Raw genomic sequence first — 22,948 nt, forward strand, 5'->3', positions numbered from 1 at the left:
TTCCTCTGGTATTCATATCATGCTGCTGTATGGAACATGTGAATTAGAAAAGTAGTATTACAATGCGCAAAGACGTAACCATTCCGTCGTAGAGGGAGCTGAAGCCTCAACATCTTCTGCCTGTACTAATCAACGAGCAAAGTCCAATTCGGTGGATCATTTTACCCAATGCGACATTCAAATGAAAATGGTTTCGCCCGTATTAAATTCAGAAGACAGAAGAAATTAATACAACCAGGGCCATTGCGTGATGCCACTGGCCACATAGAATTGCCTCTTAGTGAGGAGTATGCACTGATTTGGCATTTTGATTTGGGGAATTCTTCAGTTTAGCCGCATTTGGGGAATTCTTCAGTTTCCGATCTCCGATGGATAACAGTTGTTAATTATGTTCTAATATTATTTATTTGTTGATCTGATCATGCTCTAAGTTAAATTGATATTATGCAGATTCACCTATCGATATATTCTCCAAATAAGTATGGGAATGGCTTCTGTTTTGCCGTAACCATCCATATAGAAAAATTCATTTTGATGTGCCAGCTCTAGGTTCATAGATGTCCATATCGGACCTATCAGACTTTAGCGTACTGATATGATTGTCTTGATTTTCTTGTATCTCAATTTGGATGTACCAACTGGTTTTTATGTCTTATGTATCACAACAATGGCTATTGTGAGGTTGCAGCAGGGATACACCATTATAACTGACCTTATTCTTTCAAGAGCTAAGATCTACTCTGATGTATCTTTAAAAAGCTCAAAAATCTTAGGTTTAACTAATGGCAACACAGCCATGAGCATTGGGGTGTTTTCTCGGGTTTTTTGCAGGAAGAAGCGAACATTCAGGTACATATTCAAGCATCTACCCCAGCCACTTCTTCACCACTCCAGGCAGAAGCGCAAGCACTTCTTCTTGCAGCCAACATATCCCAGATCCTCCGGGTCTAGCAGCCCACTTTTCTCACAGATAATCTCACCCTTGCCAAGGAGGCAGCACCTAGGAATGTCACTGCTGACACTGTTCCTTGGGCGGGCAGAAAGCATCTTGCTCATTTCTACAGGACCACCCAAGAATTGCAGCTGCAGCCTGCAGGTGTTTCACATCTCTAGGGAAATCAATGGTATTGATCATAATGTAGCTCATTAGGTTCTGAATCGTTTCATTGAACCCATTTTTTAGCTGTTTTGGTTCAGCTCATAGGTATAGAACATGCCATGTAATCTCTCTCCTCTCTTCTGTAAATCTCCAGGGTGTTTTCCTTTATCCTGTATAGTGTACAATGCTTTTTAGCCGGATGAATTTGTCACCTTCGACGCTTTTCTCTGTTAAAAAAAAAGCTTATACGGTAATGATTACCTGCTAACTTGTGCATACAAGTTTGTCATTTTACAGGTTCTGTTATTTGGAATACTTTTTTCCAGGTCTTCGAATGCATTACTGGTTGTATAGAATTATGGACCACCCCCATCAAAAAACATACATCTTCATATGCATTTTGAAAGCTGGTGTTTTTTCAAACGTCCCAAAAGTTTACTTCTCTTTGTAAAAAAGAAATCTTGATATTCCAACAATCTGATCTTGAAAAGGTAAGTATTTGTTTGCAGCTTATTTTAAGTTACATCTTGCAGTTTACTTGACGCTATCTATGAAGCTTATACAACTGGATAAGTGCTGCGTGTTGATTAACAAAATCAATTGACCAGTCAATAATTTTTCTAACATATATGAACCATCCGCATACTAAATGGTACAAGAACTATAAGAGATGGCGTGCACAACCCGCACATAGCTGCTACTACGTAACAGTCATAGTCAATTGATAGTGAACCTGGATAGGTTGCATTTACACTGATTTTACTGTACAACTCTTGCAGTCCATTTTATAGTTTGACATAAAGGCTTGAGACCGATTAAATGGGTCCAAAACGGATTTTAGGTCTCAGAAATCAATCAGTTTACTATCAAAATTTACTTTCTTTGGATAAATCCAGAGATGTCATTTTGTTAAATTTGCTGCTTTGATGGTTGCTTTATTGTTTATCTCGTGGATCTTTTTGGCATGTGCTAGCTGTAGAATGAAAGATCACTGACTCTAATTATGTATGCTTATATGTATCACAGACTTTGCAAGTTGTGAGCAGTTATAAGAGCGAAAGTGCTATCTCGCAGCATTATCTGCCTAGAAGCACAACCAAATTCTAAGGACTTCATAAGTTGAATAGTTGATCATGTAGCATCTGCTCATTTATGACAGGCTTTGTTAGAAATTACCACTACCATTCTATCGTCAAAATAGACGAACATGGCAACGCGCGCCTTCAATGATTTAGTGTATGTATATGATTATTTTGGATATGGGGCTAGCTAGGAAGTGTTCACTGGTCAGTTAACCTGTAAAGGTTGATGTTGCAAGCATGACAAAAAATATGCAATTTGCAAGCCAGTCAATGGATAGTCGTCGCCGTACTTGAAGTTTTGCAAGCATGGCATGTCGAGCCCAATGCTTTTGTTGGTCCCCAACCCTGATTGGCAAACTTAAGGGTGGTGACGCTTGGGCAGTGCAGCGCCAAACGATCGACGGTGCTCATGTTGTCGGGGTAAAAAAAAATTCAGGGAGCCGATATGCATGCTTTTGAGGCTCAGAGCGGCGCGGATTAAGTCCTCGAGATCCTGCATCGAGGACAAGCACGATAAGGCGAGGAAGGAGGAAGGTGCCCCGCGGCCGTGGCATTGTGATCCTTGTGCATTGTTTCTCTGGGAAATATCTCACTGTATTTAGCTTCGGTTGGGTTAGTAAATGTTCTCCGTCATTATGCTTTCCCCCCTGGGTTCTCTGATCACCAGGCAGTAGAGCTTGGTGGTCTGAATGATGAACCTGTAGGCCGCTGTTTTACTCGCGTTCCTGTTAGTAGAGCTTGGTCATCTCAATGATGAACCAGCAGGGGTTCCTAAACAGTGTGTTCCTTAATCCGGTACATTCAGCGATGGTAGGATGCATGCGAGCCTGATCTGCTACTAGGAGTAGGAGGCAAAGTAATTTTCATCTAAATAAATGTTCCACGCGAAAATCCCCTTTTATCAAATATCAGAAGCCAAAACCCCATTTTTTGCTGACATTTCTCGGTACTTCACTATACCGGGAGAGGATACAAATGCTGGGGATTTACACCTGATCAACTAATCTCGTGTGACGTGTTACAAAGGATATATATTGTAGTGGTGACCTTGGTCGATACTGATCCATATTGTGGGAGGAGGGGGGCATCTCCCCCCACCCCTACCCCACTCCACTACGGCCCAAGCCTTTTGGCCACAGGCCCTATGGCTAGGGGAGGATAAGAAGAAGAACGGAAGCTGGCTTCTCTGATCATGAGCTCGAGCTTGAGTGCTCTGTGCACCGACCACCCATAGGTTGACAACCACGGAAGTTGGCTTCTCTGATCATGAGCTCGAACTTGAGTGCTCCCTGTGCACCGACCACCTATGGCTTAACAACCAAAGAAGCTGGCTTGACTGACCTCAGAACTTGGGAGCTATGAAAACGTCAGGTGTCGTATAAAAGCACACTCACTCTCACAGGAGGAGCTGCCCACCCATCCATTTGAATCCCAGCAACGCAGACAAGAAGCTCCCTCCAGTGTGAAGACCTGCCGCAAAAGCTCCCTCCAGCGAGAGAAGACCGGCGCAGAAGCTCCCTCCACCGAGAAGACCGGCGCAGGTGGTCTTTTTGGACACAAGAAGTGGTCCTTTTGTCAATTCGTCTCGACAGGTAGTCTTTTTGGACAAAAAATCTGTTAGGGGGGAGGGGGGCATTGCCCCCCCTTCACCCCCCTCCAGTACGGCCTAAGCCTTTAGGAGTGAGTCCTAATGTACCACCAAGAAGAGGAAGAAAAAGGACCCGCATCCCACCGACAAGGTAACCAACCCTATGACTGGATCTGTGACTTTGTGCGCTTGTTGCTCCACCTTGAGTAGTTTGTTGTTTGCGTCGTGCCTCTATATTGTTCGTGTTATATACTAGTAGTAGTCTTCTTGGTTGATGGCATATGCCAATGAATGTAAATATGGCTTTGTTGCTAATCAAAGTATAAAGCATTAATAATGGGTGGGTGAACGTTGGTCGCGCCGACCATCTGAGCGTACATGACGGCGTCACTAGGGGTCGTGCTCATGATCATGCTCTCTGAGGACTGCTCCATCTGGGTGATAAATACCGGAGCATCGACGGCTAGTCAATCACTCTATGTGCATATGTGCATGACAAGTGTTCGACGAAATGCACCAAGCAAAAGTAAGTTTTACTCCGTTGTATTTAGGGGATCGGCTAGGTCCTGCCAAAACTTAGTGGAGTAAATATACCCCACTAAGGGTTTACTTCACCGGATTCTCCATGTTAAGACTAGCCAAGGACTACCAATCCGAGAGAGGTGCGTTAATGGCGAGGGGGACAATTGAGCATCCGACTAGCATGCGTGTGTTCAACATCTGCAGCACGACAAAGCAAAGGACGTAGCGCTCGTTACGAGGAAGTCCTCGTTTGGCGAAACGGTCGGCAGTCCAAACCCTCTTGCACACCACAAGATGAACTTTTTGTTTACTGCATCGACCTTTATATTCATGTATGTATGTACATGATTATTTTTGATACGGGGCTAGGAAGTGTTCACTGGTCAGTTAACCTGTAAACGTTGATGTTGCAAGCATGGGCGAAAAATATGCAATTTGCAAGCCAGTCAATGGATAGTCGCCGTCACCAATCCCTGTGCAATCCGGAACTGCTTCTATGATACTCCAATATTCCATCCAAGCGGCTGAAACAATAGAGAAAAAGACGTCCAATTTCCAATCTACAAATTCTATTCTAGTGCACAGATGAACACACTAATTGAACACAATAATTAAATGAAGCTAGCTAGACTTTGTGACGACGATGGCCTCTGTGCACCGGCGCCGCCGACGCGGCCGGCGATCTGGATGACGTCGTCGTCGTCGAGGAGGAGGAGGACTTGGCGGTGGTTGGCTGCAGCAGGAGCTCGAGGGAGGGTAGGACGTCGTCGGCCATGGAGGGGCGGGTCTTGGGGTCGTTCTGGAGGCAGCGGAGCGCGAGCGCGGCCATGTCCTGCGCCTGCCTCTTGGGGTACTGCCCGCCGAGCCTGGTGTCCATGACCCGTATCACCTTGCGCCGCTCCCCCTGCAGCATCGGCATCGCCCAGTCCACCAGCAACTCCGACGCCACTCCGCGGGCCTCGTCCAGCGCGCGGCGCCCCGTCATGAGCTCCAGCAGCACCACCCCGAAGCAGCACGTTGGAGGACTTGAGGTCCCGGAAGATGACGTCGCGGGAGTGGAGGAAGGCGACGTCGACGGCGACGGACACGCGCGTGGACCACGGCACCGGCGGCTGGCTGCCGCGCCGGAACAGGTGGTTCTCGAGGCTGCCCCGGGGCATGTACTCGTACGCCAGCAGCTTGTTGCTGTCCGAGTCGGAGCAGCAGGAGCAGGTTGGTTGGATGAATCACTCCGTTGACTGACCACGGGCACCTCCGCCTCCTGCCTTCGCCTTGTACATGCGCGTACATGCATGCATGCGCTTGTTTTCGTTCGCATGCACATGCAGGCACGAGGATGTCGGTTCTACCCAAGGACCACCGATCCAAGAAAGGGGCGTCAATGGCGAGGGAGGCCGCAAAGAGACCGGCCAAGCCGAGCGATTTGCTCCATATGATGTTAGAGATTGAGCATCCAACTGGAGGGTCTTCGGCATCTTCAGCCACAACAGAGCAAAGGACGCAGCGCTCATTATGGGGAAGCCCGCGTCCGGCGAAACGATCGGCAGTCCAGACCCTCTCTCGCACCGTGAGATGAACCTTTTTTTGTTACTATATAAATATTCTGTTCATCTATTTGATTATTTAGATATGGGGCTAAGAGTTTTCACTGGTCAGTTTAACCGTAAATGTTGTGTTGTCGGTGTGCCGAAAAATATGCCATTTGCAAGGCAGTGCTGTGTACACAGTACACGGCTACAGGCCATCGCTATGTCTCGCGTTCAGCGAGTCGAGCCTTCCGACTCGCTGAAGCGAGCGAGCATATGGGCCGGCCCATGGGCGCGGGAAGCACCTGCCTGTTTCAAGTTTCGTATTTTCTCACCTTTCTTTTCATTTTTTACTTTTGTTTATATTTTAACTATTCTAGACATATATATTACAAAAAGCACTCTTCAAAAACACATTTGAAAAATATGTTGAACAAGTATTTTAAAAATGTTGAATAAGTATTAAAAAATGTTGATCAAGAATTTTAAAAATGTTGAACAAGTATTTGAAAATGTTGAATAAGTATTAAAAATATTAAATAAGTATTTAAAATATGTTTAATAAGTATTACAAAATGTTGAATGAGTATACGAAAAATATTGAACAAATATTTGAAAATGACGAATAAGTATTAAAAATGATGAATAAGTATTTGAAAATGTTAAAAAATATTAAAAATATTAAATGGGTATTTAGAAATATTGAACAAGTATTTAAAAAATATTGAATGAGCGTTTGGATAGTACTGAACATGTATAAAAAGATGTTGATTACTTACTAAAAAATGTTTTTGACATATACGAAAATGTAGAGTGAAAATGAAAACAAGCATAAGAAAAAACAAAAAATATAGTAGAAAAAATAAAACCAACAGAAAATGGAGAAGAAAAAAGAAAAAGGGGAAAAAATTAAAAAAATCAACAAAAAGGAGAAAATAGAAAAACCCGGTGTTTCCCTCAAGTAGTTCGCATGTGCTATCCTAACGTGAACCCATCCCTAGCGCAGTGGCTAGAATCACGAGCCACCACCGTGGCGACCTGTGTTTGATCCATGGAGAGCTCTTTTTGCCGGCCCGTTACTATAGAGGCTTCAGCGAGAGCAAGCTGTCAACCCGCTTAAGGCGAAAAATAGTCACCACGCACGGCTACACTCGGTCAATGGATGGTCGGGGTCACTAATCTGGCACTTATTTTGGGACGGAGGGAGTACTACATACGTATAACAAATCAGTTTTGCTAAGTCTCAAACTTCGTTATGTCTCCGTCGATACTATCTTCTTTTGATTTTGCATGGAAATTCGTACAAAAATTATTTTTCAGTTTTTTCTTGTTTCTTCTTATATACTACTATATCACTTAACCGAGACTTGATTAAGTCTTAATCGACTAAGACCTAATCACACCCATAACAAATTTTCCAACAAAAAGGGCGAAAGAAAATCTTCATCCGTACCCAAATGTACGTACGCTCGTGTGTCCAATATTCCATCCAAACGGCTGAAACGAGAGAGAAAAAGAGGTCCAATTTCCAATCTACAAATTCTATTCTACTACTGCACAGATGAACACACTAATTGAACACACAATAATTAAATGAAGAGAGTCTCCTAGCTTGCCGCCGACGCGGGTGGAGACGTGGCTCTTGCCGCCGGTGGGGCCGGCGCGGGCGAGGCCGAAGTCGGAGAGCTTGGTGCGGTGGTCGGGGCCGAGGAGCACGTTGGAGGACTTGAGGTCACGGAAGATGACGTCGCGGGAGTGGGGGAAGGCGAGGCCGCGGGCCACGTCGACGGCGACGGACACGCGCGTGGACCACGGCAGCGGCGGCTGGCTGCCCCGCCGGAACAGGTGGTTCTCCAGGCTGCCGCGCGGCATGTAGCAGCTTGTTGCCGTCCGAGTCCGAGCAGCAGTAGCAGGTTGGTTGGGTGGATCGCTCCGTTGACTGATCACGGGCACGCCTCCTGCCTTCCTCGCCTTATGCAATACTTACTGAAGATTTAAAACAAGCATCCTGGTTCATTAGTAATCTAAGGTAGTGGGCTCACTATATGTGCTTGTCAAAGGGATGACACTTAAAAGACAACCAGAGAAATGGCTAATATGTACTTGTTGAAAGTACTACCAACTTGACAACGATGCCAACAAATAAAAAGAACAAAGCAAAAAGAATGTTTAGGCAGTATATATATACTAGTATGTATCGTATTTTATGTATGCTCCCTTTTACGTATATATATATACTACCTAAACATATATATATATATATATATATATATATATATATATATATATAGTGATGCTATTTATCACCCAGGGTGCAAAATAAGTTATTTTTCACCCGAGGTAATCTTACGATCACTTCATAATTAAATTACATTTGGAATTCAAATAGTTAAATTCATATTGATTCACTACGTAAATTTTGGTATAAGAAAATAAAAATATAGGTCATAAGATAAGAAAATTTGAAGTTTATGTATATTTTACACTATGTTTTTACGTTTGTAATTTTACATAACATAAAATATTTTTTACGGCGATTATATATTTTCTTACGGTATCTTTTTACATCAGAAATAAGACAAATCTTACGGAACATAAAATTACAGTGCATTGATGCCAAAATAGAGGGGGGTGAAGAATAACTATTCCTCACCCAGGGTGACGAATAGTCAATCCCTACAAGCAGTGGTAGTTACCATCACTTGCGTTTTGTATGTTGTATGTAGTATATGTCGAAATCAAAAGTATGTACGTGTAGTATGTAGTATATAACAATGATTATGTAGTATATATACTAATTTTTAGGTAGTATATACCATGTTTTGAGTATGCTCTTTTTTACGTACAAATATATACATATTTCATAAATATAACAAAAACTATGGGCTCATATGCAAGTCTACCACCGGGTGGTAGGATGGATTTTTCCTATATATATATATATATATATAATTTTATCTATCACCGGTGGTAGTTATCACCACTTTAGTTTTTATATTGTATGTAGTATCTATCAAATCGGAGAGTACGTACGCGTAGTATGTAATATATAAGAATGTTTAGGTAGTATATATATTAATTTTTAGGTAGTATGCATCGTATTTTGAGTATACTCTTTTTTACGTACAAATATATACGTATTTCTCAAATATGATAAAAACCATGGTATATATATATATATATAGAGTAGTGGTGACCTTGGTCGATATTGATTCATACCGCGCGGGGGGGGGGGGGGGGGGGCGCAAGAAGAGGAAGAAAAAGGGCCCGCATCCCACCGATTGGATTTGTGACTTTGTGCGCTTGTTGCTCCACCGTTCTTCGTCATCATGTTTCCCCCCCTCGGTTCTCTGATCACCAGGCAGTAGAGCTTGGTGGTCTGAATGATGAACCTGCAGGCCGTTGTTTTACCCGCGTTCCTATCAGTAGAGTTTGGTCGTCCCAATGATGAACCAGCAAGTAGCAGGGGTTCCTAAAAGGTGCGTCTGAGGGAGTCCTGGATTAAGGGGTCCTCGGACAGCCGGACTGTTGGGCTATGAAGATACAAGATTAAAGACTTCGTCCCGTGTCCGGATGGGACTCTCCTTGGCATGGAAGGCAAGCTTGGCAATACGGATATGTAGATCTCCTCCCTTGTAACCGACTCTGTGTAACCCTACACTACAAAAAGAAGACACATCCGTGACATTTTGGGCCGAACGAATTTTTTTCTGTCATACATATGACACTTCTATGACGATAATTGTGACAAAACCCGGTATCATCATAGATGTGGTGGGCTCCTACTTCTATGACAAAAAATCATGACAGAAAATGGGCTTTTCGTCCTGGGCGGGCCGGAGACGCAGCTGCATGACATTCTTTGGGCCGTCCATGACGAAAAAACTGTGGTAGAAGCGCGGGCGAGGAAAATTTCGGGGAGTTTCCGGTTACGGTGGGAGGTCGGGGGCCGAGCGATGCGCGTTTCTCTCGTACACGTACGCGCGTGTGTGCGAGGGTTGGCTCTAACTGAACCCGAGCGAGGCGTTGGGCTCTAACTGAACCCGAGCGATTGTACTGCAGGCTACGCGTTACTGAACCCGAGCGATCGATTGATGGCTGTTAACTGAACCCGATCGATTGGATGAACAGTGAGCGTTGCGGGGGGGGGGGTTGGATGAACGGTGAGCGGTGGCGTTGCCTCTGGATGAACAGGACCCCGTGGTGTGGATGGCTGGATGAACAGTAGACGGTGGAGGGGTGGTTGAACAGGACCCCGTGGTGTGGAGGGCTGGATGAACAGTTGACGGTGGAGGGGTGCCCGTGGAGGGGTGGTTAAACAGTAGCCGGTGGAGTATCGCGCGGTGGAGGCTGGATGAACAGGAGCCCGTGGAGGCTGGAGGAGGTCGACGGTAGCCCGTGGAGGCTGGAGGAGGTCGACGGTGGAGATGAACAGTATCCCGTGGAGTCCCGTTTTGCGATACGCCACACCCCTCCCGATGAACAGGACCCCCGTTTCGACCGTAGGAGGTCCGTTACGTCCGTTTTGCGGTACGCCACACCCCTCCCGATCAACAGGACCCCCGTTTCGACCGTAGGAGGTCCGTTTCGTCCGCTTTGCGGTACGCCACACCCCTCCCGATCAACAGGACCCCCGTTTCGACCGAGGAGGTCCGTTTCCTCCGTTTTGCGGTACGCCACACCCCTCCCGATCAACAGGACCCCCGTTTCGACCGTAGGAGGTCCGTTTCCTCCGTTTTGCGGTACGCCACATTCCTCCCGATCAACAGGACCCCTGTTTTGACCGTAGGAGGTCCGTTTTCTCCGTTTTGCGGTACGCCACACCCCTCCCCATGAACACGACGCATTCCGTTGCCTCCCCATGAACACGACGACGACGCTGTTTCTCCGTTCCGACCCAGCCATGTACACGAGCCCTCGCCGTACGTATGCGCGAGTAGGCGTTCGAGACCCTGCCCGTATGTACGTACGTGGCCGTATTTTCTTTCTTGCACCCTGGCCGCTGTACGTACGTGTACATGCTACGTGTTCGCCTCTACTACGACACGTACGCGCTGAAGGAAATATGCCCTAGAGGCAATAATAAAGTATTATATATTTCCTTATATCATGATAAATGTTTATTATTCATGCTAGAATTGTATTAACCAGAAACATAATACATGTGTGAATACATAGACAAACAGAGTGTCACTAGTATGCCTCTACTTGACTAGCTCGTTAATCAAAGATGGTTATGTTTCCTAGCCATAGACATAAGTTGTCATTTGATTAACAAGATCACCTCATTAGGAGAATGACGTGATTGACTTGACCCATTCCGTTAGCTTAGCACTCGATCGTTTAGTATGTTGCTATTGCTTTCTTCATGACTTATACATGTTCCTATGACTATGAGATTATGCAACTCCCGTTTACCGGAGGAACACTTTGTGTGCTACCAAACGTCACAACGTAAATGGGTGATTATAAAGGTGCTCTACAGGTGTCTCCAAAGGTACTTGTTGGGTTGGCGTATTTCGAGATTAGGATTTGTCACTCCAATTGTCGGAGAGGTATCTCTGGGCCCACTCGGTAATGCACATCACTATAAGCCTTGCAAGCATTGTGACTAATGAGTTAGTTGCGGGATGATGTGTTACGGAACGAGTAAAGAGACTTGCCGGTAACGAGATTGAACTAGGTATCGATATACCGACGATCGAATCTCGGGCAAGTAACATACCGATGACAAAGGGAACAACGTATGTTGTTATGCGGTCTGACCGATAAAGATCTTCGTAGAATATGTGGGAGCCAATATGGGCATCCAGGTCCCGCTATTGGTTATTGACCGGAGACGTGTCTCGGTCATGTCTACATAGTTCTCGAACCCGTAGGGTCCGCACGCTTAACGTTACGATGACAGTTTTATTGAGTTTTGATGTACCGAAGGAGTTCGGAGTCCCGGATGAGATCGGGGATATGACGAGGAGTCTCAAAATGGTCGAGACGTAAAGATCGATATATTGGACGACTATATTCGGACTTCGGAAAGGTTCCGAGTGATTCGGGTATTTTTCAGAGTACCGGAGAGTTACGGGAATACGTATTGGGCCTTATTGGGCCATACGGGAAAGAAGGAAAAGGGCCTCAAGGGTGGCCGCACCCCTCCCCTTGGTCTGGTCCGAATTGGACTAGGGAAGGGGGGCACCCCCTTCCTTCCTCCTCTTTTTCCCTTCCTCTTTTCCTATTCCATATGGGAGGTGGAATCCTACTAGGACTAGGGAGTCCTAGTAGGACTCCACACTTGGTGCGCCCCCTCCTAGGGCCGGCCTCCTCCTCCCTTGCTCCTTTATATACGGGGGCAGGGGGCACCCCATGGACACAACAATTGATCCTTGAGATCTCTTAGCCGTGTGCGGTGCCCCCCTCCACCATATTACACCTCGATAATACCGTTGCGGAGCTTAGGCGAAGCCCTGCGTCGGTGGAACATCATTATCGTCACCACGCCGTCGTGCTGACGAAACTCTCCCTCAATACTCGGCTGGATCGGAGTTCGAGGGACGTCATCGAGCTGAACGTGTGTAGAACTCAGAGGTGCCGTACGTTCGGTACTTGATCGGTCGGATCGTGAAGACGTACGACTACATCAACCGCATTGTGATAACGCTTCTGCTGTCGGTCTACGAGGGTACGTGGACAACACTCTCCCCTCTCGTTGCTATGCATCACCATGATCTTGCGTGTGCGTTGGAATTTTTTTGAAATTACTACGTTCCCAATAGTGGCATCCGAGCCTGGTTTTACGCGTTGATGCTATGCACGAGTAGAACACAAGTGAGTTGTGGGCGATATAAGTCATACTGCTTACCAGCATGTCATACTTTGGTTCGACGGTATTGTGAGATGAAGCGGCCCGGACCGACATTACGCGTACGCTTACGCGAGACTGGTTTCACCGTTCGGAGCACTCGTTGCTTAAAGGTGACCGGCGGGTGTCTGTCTCTCTCACTTTAGTTGAACCGAGTGTGGCTACGCCAAACAGCACCAACTTGACAAACTATCGTTGTGGTTTTGATGCGTAGGTAAGAACGGTTCTTGCTAAGCCCGTAGCAGCCACGTAAAATATGCAACAACAAAGTAGAGGACGTCTAACTTGTTTTCGCAGGGCATGTTGTGATGTGATATGGTCAAGACATGATGTGATATAATGTGTTGTATGAGATGATCATGTTTTGTAATCGAGTTATCGGCAACTGGCAGGAGCCATATGGTTGTCGCTTTATTGTATGAGATGCAATCGCCATGTAATAGTTTTACTTTATCACTAAGCGGTAGCGATAGTCGTAAAAGCAATAAGTTGGTGAGACGACAACGATGCTACGATGAAGATCAAGGTGTCGCGCCGGTGACGATGGTGATCATGACGGTGCTTCGGAGATGGAGATCACAAGCACGGTGCTTCGGAGATGGAGATCACAAGCACAAGATGATGATGGCCATATCATATCACTTATATTGATTGCATGTGATGTTAATCCTTTATGCATCTTATCTTGCTTTGTTTGACGGTAGCATTATAAGATGATCCTTCACTAAATTATCAAAGTATAAGTGTTCTCCCTGAGTATGCACCGTTGCAAAAGTTCTTCGTGCTGAGACACCACGTGATGATCGGGTGTGATAGGCTCTACGTTCAAATACAACGGGTGCAAAACAGTTGCACACGCGGAATACTCAGGTTAAACTTGACGAGCCTAGCATATAACAGATATGGCCTCGGAACACGGAGACCGAAAGGTCGAGCGTGAATCATATAGTAGATATGATCAACATAGTGATGTTCACCGTTGAAACTACTCCATCTCACGTGATGATCGGACATGGTTTAGTTGATATGGATCACGTGATCACTTAGAGGATTAGAGGGATGTCTATCTAAGTGGGAGTTCTTAAGTAATATGATTAATTGAACTTAAATTTATCATGAACTTAGTCCTGATAGTATTTTGCAAATTATGTTGTAGATCAATAGCTCGCGTTGTTGCTTCCCTGTTTATTTTTGATATGTTCCTAGAGAAAAATTATGTTGAAAGATGTTAGTAGCAAAGATGCGGATTGGATCCGTGATCTGAGGATTATCCTCATTGCTGCACAGAAAAATTATGTCCTTGATGCACCGCTAGGTGACAGACCTATTGCAGGAGCAGATGCAGACGTTATGAACGTTTGGCTAGCTCAATATGATGACTACTTGATAGTTTAGTGCACCATGCTTAACGGCTTAGAATCGGGACTTCAAAGACGTTTTGAACGTCATAGACCATATGAGATGTTCCAGGAGTTGAAGTTAATATTTCAAGCAAATACCCGAGTTGAGAGATATGAAATCTCCAACAAGTTCTATAGCTAAAAGATGGAGGAGAATCGCTCAACTAGTGAGCATGTGCTCAGATTTCTGGGTACTACAATCGCTTGAATCAAGTGGGAGTTAATCTTCCAGATAAAATAGTGATTGACAGAATTCTCTAGTCACCATCACCAAGTTAGTAGAACTTCGTGATGAACTATAGTATGCAAGGGATGACGAATGTAATTCCCGAGCTCTTCGTGATGCTTAAATCGACGAAGGTAGAAATCAAGAAAAACATCAAGTGTTGATGGTTGACGAGACCACTAGTTTCAAGAAAAGGGCAAAGGGAAGAAGGGGAACTTCAAAAAGAACGGCAAGCAAGTTGCTACTCAAGTGAAGAAACCCAAGTCTGTACCTAAGCCTGAGACTAAGTGCTTCTACTACAAAGGGACTGGTCACTGGAAGCGGAACTACCCCAACTATTTGGTGGATAAGAAGGATGGCAAAGTGAACAAAGGTATATTGGATATACATGTTATTGATGTGTACTTACTAGTGTTTATAGCAACCCCTCGGTATTTGATACTGGTTTAGTTGCTAAGAGTAGTAACTCGAAACGGGAGTTGCAGAATAGACAGAGACTAGTAAAAGGCGAGGTGACGATGTGTGTTGGAAGTAGTTCCAAGATTGATATGATCATCATCGCACACTCCCTGTACTTTAGGGATTTGTGTTGAAACTAAATAAGTGTTATTTGGTGTTTGCGTTGAGCATGAATATGATTTGATCATGTTTATTGCAATACGGTTATTCATCTATGTTAGAGAACAATTGTTGTTCTGTTTACATGAATAAAAACCTTCTATGGTCATACACACCAACGAAAATGGTTAGTTGGATCTCGGTCGTAGTGATACACATATTCATAATATTGAAGCCAAAAGATGCAAAGTTAATAATGACAATGCAACTTATTTGTGGCACTGCCGTTTAGGTCATATTGGTGTAAAGTGCATGAAGAAACTCCATACTGATGGGATTTTGGAATCACTTGATTATGAATCACTTGATGCTTGTGAACCGTGCCTCATGGGCAAGATGACTAAAACGCCGTTCTCCGGAACTATGGAGAGAGCAACAGATTTGTTGGAAATCATACATACAGATGTATGTGGTCCGATGAATATTGAGGCTCGTAGCAGGTATCATTATTTTCTGACCTTCACAGATGATTTGAGCAGATATGGGTATATCTCCTTAATGAAACAGAAGTCTGAAACATTTGAAAAGTTCATATAATTTCAGAGTGAAGCGGAAAATCATCGTAACAAGAAAATAAAGTTTCTACGATCTGATCGTGGAGAAGAGTATTTGAGTTACGAGTTTGGCCTTCAGTTAAAACAATGTGAAATAGTTTCGCTACTCACGCCACCTGGAACACCACAGCATAATGGTGTGTCCGAACGTCATAACCGTACTTTATTGGATATAGTGCAATCTATGATGTCTCTTACCAATTTACCACTATCGTTTTGGGGTTATGCATTAGAGACAGCTGCATTCACGTTAAATAGGGCACCATCAAAATCCGTTGAGACGACGCCTTATGAACTGAGGTTTAGCAAGAAACCAAAGTTGTCGTTTCTTAAAGTTTGGGGTTGCGATGCTTATGTGAAAAAGTTTCATCCTGATAAGCTCAAACCCAAATCGGAGAAATGTGTCTTCATAGGATACCCAAAGGAGACAGTTGGGTACACCTTCTATCACAGATCCGAAGGCAAGACATTCGTTGCTAAGAATGGATCCTTTCTAGAGAAGGAGTTTCTCTCGAAAGAAGTGAGTGGGAGGAAAGTAGAACTTGATGAGGTAACTGTACCTGCTCCCTTATTGGAAAGTAGTTCATCACAAGAAACGGTTCCTGTGACGTCTATACCAATGAGTGAGGAAGTTAATGATGATGATCATGAAACTTCAGATCAAGTTGTTACTAAACCTTGTAGGTCAACCAGAGTAAGATCCGCACCAGAGTGGTACGGTAATCCTGTTCTGGAGGTTATGTTACTAGACCATGACAAACCTACGAACTATGAAGAAGCGATGGTGAGCCCAGATTCCGCAAAATGGCTTGAGGCCATGAAATCTGAGATGAGATCCATGTATGAGAACAAAGTGTGGACTTTGGTTGACTTGCCCGATGATCGGCAAGCAATTGAGAATAAATGGATCGTCAAGAGGAAGACGGACGCTGATAGTAGTATCACTATCTACAAAGCTAGAATTGTCGCAAAAAGGTTTTCGACAAGTTCAAGATGTTGACTACGATGAGAGTTTCTCACTCGTATCTATGCTTAAGTCTGTCTGAATCATGTTAGCAATTGCCGCATTTTATGAAATATGGCAAATGGATAAACAAAACTGCATTCCTTAATGGATTTATTAAAGAAGAGTTGTATATGATGCAACCAGAAGGTTTTGTCAATCCTAAAGGTGCTAACAAAATATGCAAGCTCCAGCGATCCATCTATGGACTGGTGCAAGCATCTCGGAGTAGGAATATACGCTTTGATAAGTTGATCAAAGGATATAGTTTTATACAGACTTGCGGTGAAGCCTGTATTTACAAGAAAGTGAGTGGGAGCACTACAGCATTTCTGATAAGTATATGTGAATGACATATTGTTGATCGGAAATAATGTAGAATTATTCTGCAAAGCATAAAGGAGTGTTTGAAAGAGTTTTCAAAGAAAGACCTCGGTGAAGCTGCTTACATATTGAGCATCAAGATCTATAGAGATAGATGAAGACGCTTGATAAGTTTTTTCAATGAGTACATACCTTAACAAGATTTTGAAGTAGTTCAAAATAGAACAGTCAAAGAAAGAGTTCTTGCCTGTGTTACAAGGTGTGAAATTGAGTAAGACTCAAAGCCCGACCACGGCAGAAGATAGAAAGAGAATGAAAGTCATTCCCTATGCCTTGGCCATAGGTTCTATAAAGTATGCCATGCTGTGTACCAGATCTATTGTATACCCTACACTGATTTTGGCAAGGGAGTACAATAGTGATCTAGGAGTAGATCACTGGACAGCGGTCAAAATTATCCTTACTGGAATAAGGATATGTTTCTCGATTATGGAAGTGACAAAAGGCTCGTCGTAAAAGGTTACGTCGATGCAAGTTTTGACACTAATCTAGATGACTCTAAGTCTCGGTCTAGATACATATTGAAAGTGGGAGCAATTAGCTAGAGTAGCTCCATGCAGAGCATTGTAGACATAGAAATTTGCAAAATACTTACGGATCTGAATGTGACAGACCCGTTGACTAAAATTATCTCACAATCAAAACATGATCACACCTTAGTACTCTTTGGGTGTTAATCACATAGCGATGTGAACTAGATTATTGACTCTAGTAAACCCTTTGAGTGTTGGTCACATAGAGATGTGAACTATGGGTGTTAATCACATGGTGATGTGAATTATTGATGTTAAATCACATGGCGATGTGAACTAGATTATTGACTCTAGTGCAAGTGGGAGACTGAAGGAAATATGCCCTAGAGGCAATAATAAAGTATTATATATTTCCTTATATCATGATAAATGTTTATTATTCATGCTAGAATTGTATTAACCGGAAACATAATACATGTGTGAATACATAGACAAACAGAGTGTCACTAGTATGCCTCTACTTGACTAGCTCGTTAATCAAAGATGGTTATGTTTCCTAGCCATAGACATGAGTTGTCATTTGATTAACGAGATCACCTCATTAGGAGAATGACGTGATTGACTTGACCCATTCCGTTAGCTTAGCACTCGATCGTTTAGTATGTTGCTATTGCTTTCTTCATGACTTATACATGTTCCTATGACTATGAGATTATGCAACTCCCGTTTACCGGAGGAACACTTTGTGTGCTACCAAACGTCACAACGTAAATGGGTGATTATAAAGGTGCTCTACAGGTGTCTCCAAAGGTACTTGTTGGGTTGGCGTATTTCGAGATTAGGATTTGTCACTCCAATTGTCGGAGAGGTATCTCTGGGCCCACTCGGTAATGCACATCACTATAAGCCTTGCAAGCATTGTGACTAATGAGTTAGTTGCGGGATGATGTGTTACGGAACGAGTAAAGAGACTTGCCGGTAACGAGATTGAACTAGGTATCGAGATACCGACGATCGAATCTCGGGCAAGTAACATACCGATGACAAAGGGAACAACGTATGTTGTTATGCGGTCTGACCGATAAAGATCTTCGTAGAATATGTGGGAGCCAATATGGGCATCCAGGTCCCGCTATTGGTTATTGACCGGAGACGTGTCTCGGTCATGTCTACATAGTTCTCGAACCCGTAGGGTCCGCACGCTTAACGTTACGATGACAGTTTTATTGAGTTTTGATGTACCGAAGGAGTTCGGAGTCCCGGATGAGATCGGGGATATGACGAGGAGTCTCGAAATGGTCGAGACGTAAAGATCGATATATTGGACGACTATATTCGGACTTCGGAAAGGTTCCGAGTGATTCGGGTATTTTTCAGAGTACCGGAGAGTTACGGGAATACGTATTGGGCCTTATTGGGCCATACGGGAAAGAAGGAAAAGGGCCTCAAGGGTGGCCGCACCCCTCCCCTTGGTCTGGTCCGAATTGGACTAGGGAAGGGGGGCACCCCCTTCCTTCCTTCTCTTTTTCCCTTCCTCTTTTCCTATTCCATATGGGAGGTGGAATCCTACTAGGACTAGGGAGTCCTAGTAGGACTCCACACTTGGTGCGCCCCCTCCTAGGGCCGGCCTCCTCCTCCCTTGCTCCTTTATATACGGGGGCAGGGGGCACCCCATGGACACAACAATTGATCCTTGAGATCTCTTAGCCGTGTGCGGTGCCCCCCTCCACCATATTACACCTCGATAATACCGTTGCGGAGCTTAGGCGAAGCCCTGCGTCGGTGGAACATCATTATCGTCACCACGCCGTCGTGCTGACGAAACTCTCCCTCAATACTCGGCTGGATCGGAGTTCGAGGGACGTCATCGAGCTGAACGTGTGTAGAACTCGGAGGTGCCGTACGTTCGGTACTTGATCGGTCGGATCGTGAAGACGTACGACTACATCAACCGCATTGTGATAACGCTTCTGCTGTCGGTCTACGAGGGTACGTGGACAACACTCTCCCCTCTCGTTGCTATGCATCACCATGATCTTGCGTGTGCGTTGGAATTTTTTTGAAATTACTACGTTCCCAACACGCGCCTCTACTACGACACGTGTGCGCCTCTACATCGACCAGTATATATGTACGTACACGTTCGCGACCAGAATGACAACGCTACGTACGCTTCGACCAGGTGGGTCCCGACTGTCAGGCACTTTCTTGCCTGCGAAGATGTAGCTGGTGGGTCCCAGCAGTCAGGGGGGCGAATCGTTTTGGTTTTTTTTGGCCCGGACGCACTTCCTTGCGTGCGAAGATGTAGCTGGCGGGTCCCGGCAGTCAGGGGGACAAATCGTTTTTTGCCCGGACGCACTTCCTTGCGTGCGAAGGTGTAGCTGGTGGGTCCCAGTAGTCAGGGGGGAAACGTTTTTTTCGTGAAATACGGTGGCCCGTCCGATGGGTCCCTGCTGTCAGGTGGAGGAATAATTATTTTCCGTGTAATAAGGAGGCACTTCCTTGCTGCCACCATGGACCCAGCTGTCAGCCTCTCCACGTACAGTCCATGTCCGATGGAAGTCGTTCCTTGAGCACGTTGACCACGCCGCGCCGAGAGCACCAAGGCGGTGGACGACGGCGAGGCCTAGGAAGGGGACGACGCGGAGCCGGTGAAGACGCGGCAGTGGATGCCCACGCGGAGAGGAGTATGAGGGTTCACTAGCTCGTTCGGCTGCGGTGTGAGGCTGTCGTCGCCGCAGGGCCTGGCTAGCGGTGGGAATAGTAGGGGCGGTGAGGCCTCTGCGGCAGCACAGCCGGCCACGGGAGGCAGGAGCAGGCGGCACGACCGGCGCTGCTTTGGGTGGCTGGAGCAAGAAGACCAGAGGTTGAAGACGCACTACGGCCGTTGGATGGACATCGTACGGTCACTGGAGCTAGAATCGTTCATATTGACTAAGTTGATAAAGCCCTCCATCCCCGTCAACTTTGTAGGCCCACAAGTCAGCCTCCCACCAAGGTGGGTCCCAGCTAGTAGGGGGAGTATTCATTTTTTTGTGCGTAATAAGGAGGCACTTCCGGTGGGTCCGAGCTGACAGCGGGGGGAACGTTTTTTTCGTGAAATACGGTGGCCCGTCCGGTGGGTCCCAGCAGTCAGGGGGGAAACGTTTTTTTCGCGAAATAAGGTGGCCCGTCTGGTGGGTCCCCGCTGTCAGGTGGAGGAATAATTATTTTGCGCGTAATAAGGAGGCACTTCCTTGCGGCCGCCGTGGACCCAGCTGTCAGCCTCTCCACGTACAGTACTCTTCCGATGGAAGTCGGTCGTTGACCACGTTGACCACGCCGCGCCGAGAGCACCAGGGCGGTGGACGACGGCGAGGCCTAGGAAGGGGACGACGCGGAGCCGGGGAAGACGCAGCAGTGGAAGCCCGCGCGGAGAGGAGTACGAGGGTTCACTGCTTCGGCTGCCGTGTGAGGCTGCCGTCGCCGCAGAATAACAGGGGGTGTGGGTGAGTGGAGGGATGGCCTGGCCAGCGGTGGGAGTAGTATGGGGGCGGTGAGGCCTCCGCGGCAGCACAGCCGGCCACGGGAGGCAAGAGCAGGCGGCACGACCGGCACTGCTTTGGGCGGCTGGACCAAGAAGACCAGAGGTTGAAGAAGCACTACGGCCGTTGGATGGACATCGTACGGTCACTGAAGCTAGAATCGTTTATATTGACTAAGTTGACAAAGCCCTTGGTACGCTCCAACTTAGTAGGCCCACAGGTCAGCCTCCGAAACGGTGCGCCCAGATGTCAGGGGGAGGAATCATTTTTTGGGCGGCCAAAGCTAAGAATATCCGAGATAGAAGAAGAAGCACGACATCCGTTGGATAGACATCCAACGGCCACTGCTGCTAGAACTGTGTGTTGACTATAATAAGTTGACAAAGCCTTGCATACACGTCAACTTATTTTTTTAGGGGACGCGTCACTTAGTAGGCCCACAAGTGTGTGGCAGAGAACTTATAGCCCATTTGCGTTTTGTAAGAATGTACAACCCATTTTTGAATTCTAATGGAATTTACAACAGCCCATTTACAGTTTGTTAAAAGTACAGCCCATTTTCTAGCTAGGACAACGATTAATAATTTCAACCAACCGTTGAAGACAGAATTCAATAAAATTTCCCACATTTTGATGGGATCCGAAATATTTTTATCCCAAAATTTCTAGTCAGATTAAATATGAATTTGTATTACGTAAAAATCCAACGAAACATTGCGCGCGCAACAATGAAAATTTAAGATTTTCAAAATCCATAAATAATATTTTATAAACTAATTTCGTGTTTGGTGCATTTTTTATAGTTATTGCCCAGTTTTTATAATTACATCCCATTTATTATTTTTTAAAGCCCATTTTCCTATTAAGCCTAATGCATCCCTCCTAGGAAAGATTTGCAGCCCAGCGGGGCGGAGAATAACAAGTTGACCTTGCCTGGGTATTCCTCAAAAAGATGTATAGCTGGGCTAGCCATTTTCATCTTGAAAAAATTAGTATCTGGGCTGGATATGTGGCCTGGGCTAGATGGGCCAAAGCCCGCCCAGTTAATACCCTGCTCTCCTCTGAACAACAACGAAATCATCGCCAAGAAAAACTCTGCAGTGCTCACGCCTCAAAAACACAAATACTGCTCGAGCTGCTTGGTCCCAGCTGTCAGCCGCACCTTGTGCAATTCTCTCGTTTATATTGACTACATAGGTTGACAATGTTGTGGGACCGTGATGTCAGGAAACCAGGAGAAAGCAAAAAATATATAGTTGTACATAATAAGGAGGCACTTGCGTACGTACGGCTATGGCCCTAGTGGGTCCCTAGTGTCATCCAGTCAAAATAAAGTCATCTCCTGAATCCACATGTTCGTTGACGATGTTAACAATGCTCGGCGCCACGGCGAGCGCAACAACTCGAAGGACAACGGAGAGGGCCTCGCGGGCCCTACGGATGGTCTGATACAGCGCCCGCTGCTCATTCAGGAAGCCAGGATCATCGGACACCTATGAGCACCTTTGAGAAACTGAGACGGCATGAAACGGTAAGGCCGCGCTTGGGAGCTCTGGTTTATTTCAAACCTGTATTAACATACAAGTGTAATTTATTCGTCATCGGAAACAATGCGTAAAATACAGGCGTAATGAAACCGAGGGCCCGAGGTCTGTAAGTAAAACCGGCGGGTTACGCGTGTAATTTGAGAGACCAGTGTATATTTTACGAGCACTGCTATATGGACGACATTACCAGACGATACATGCGCGATGTGCGTATCATGCCATCCATGGGCAAGGCTGAAACAGCAGCTAACGGCTGGATTAGCAATCGTCCGAGTGTCGTTCAACGTTTTTATCGTGTGTGAAGTACTTCCGATATTTTACTAGTCGAAATCGACCAACCAAGCGCCTTTGCCCGAGACCATCTGCTTTAATTTACAAGCGTCAGTTTTACAAGCGGTTTTGGTTGGAAAACGACAATCCAATCACGACCTAATATCATGAGTTGGTCGGAAGATCATATGGTTTCACGTCTAACCTACCCGACTTGTCGTATAGGCTATGAATGAAACATCAGACGATGAACTTCTTAAGCACGGAAACAACAGA

The 22,948-nt window shown here is 45.5% G+C and overlaps 1 pseudogene; it reads right to left on the reverse strand.

The window, feature by feature from the left end:
- Nucleotides 1-4,916: 4,916 nt before the first annotated feature.
- On the reverse strand, nt 4,917-8,428 carry LOC123055634 (probable serine/threonine-protein kinase PBL4; annotated as a pseudogene).
- Between the last annotated feature and the right edge of the window lie 14,520 nt (nt 8,429-22,948).

Source organism: Triticum aestivum, chromosome 2D (assembly GCF_018294505.1).
Source record: "Triticum aestivum cultivar Chinese Spring chromosome 2D, IWGSC CS RefSeq v2.1, whole genome shotgun sequence".
Classification (NCBI taxonomy): domain Eukaryota; kingdom Viridiplantae; phylum Streptophyta; class Magnoliopsida; order Poales; family Poaceae; genus Triticum; species Triticum aestivum.